This window comes from Poecilia latipinna, unplaced genomic scaffold (genome assembly GCF_001443285.1).
Source record: "Poecilia latipinna isolate Pla-1442-1.1 unplaced genomic scaffold, P_latipinna-1.0 Scaffold1838, whole genome shotgun sequence".
Taxonomy (NCBI): Eukaryota; Metazoa; Chordata; class Actinopteri; order Cyprinodontiformes; family Poeciliidae; genus Poecilia; species Poecilia latipinna.
In genome coordinates this window covers 60315-61125 of record NW_015114454.1, presented here as the reverse complement: position 1 = coordinate 61125, position 811 = coordinate 60315, and the positions used below count along the sequence as shown (strand labels likewise).

The following is an 811-nucleotide window of genomic DNA, read 5'->3' as shown; positions in this document are numbered from 1 at the left end:
ATTACAACAGTATGCTTGTCTTATTATTATTCTAAAATGCATTGATGGTTGACAGTTTACTGGTTCCACATATCTTTGACTTTTACTATCCCTAGCAGAGGTAAAGTGACCATTGCAGAGGTACTGTTGGTTTATCTGATGCAGGCTGAGCTCAGCAGCTGATGCAGTACAGAGAAAGAAAAGCTCTCAAAGTTAAAAATACACATCAGTTGTCCACAAAATTAATCCATTCTCTTTTTATTTAAATTGTAATTTTTTTATTTACTGTAAAAACAAAATATTAGTCAATAAAATACTTGACAATTTAGTAGATAGTGACTCAAAATTATGTGGACCTTTATTCACCCCGAGCCAAGTTGGTTGGTTGAAGTGACAGAGTGGAGGACGGTTCATCAGATACCAGCTGAGAGCAGCACAGAGAAAGAAACGGTGAGGAAGTTAAACACAGATACATTTTTGTTTATGAAATAAACTATTCTCTTTTTTTATTATGATTTGAAATTAATATAACAATTAACATGATTTATTAAATGCTTAACTATTGAGTAGATAGTGACTATAATTTCCTTGACCTTAATTTCTTCATCAGCCTTGACTGGGATGAAGTGACTGAGAGTGGATCCAGGCTTGGAGGTGGAGATAAAAGTTCTTTATTGGATTAAATTTATATGAATTTAATGAATGAAGCAAAAAAATAAAAAATAAAAATAGAGAGGAAACTTTGTCCAACTGTCATGATTTACTTCTTGGGGTGATGCATGGAGCAGGTGGTGGGATTCCCCAACACCAATCAGATGGGATTCCCATCTGA

At 34.0% G+C, this 811-nt stretch overlaps 1 long non-coding RNA gene across 1 annotated transcript; it reads right to left on the bottom strand.

Moving 5' to 3' along the window:
* Window positions 1-221: 221 nt before the first annotated feature.
* LOC106934643 (uncharacterized) lies at window positions 222-800 on the bottom strand. Its single transcript, XR_001421740.1, has 2 exons — window positions 573-800; window positions 222-403 (listed from the first exon to the last, which is right to left on the bottom strand). It is a non-coding gene; the product is annotated as an uncharacterized LOC106934643 (long non-coding RNA).
* Window positions 801-811: the final 11 nt, after the last annotated feature.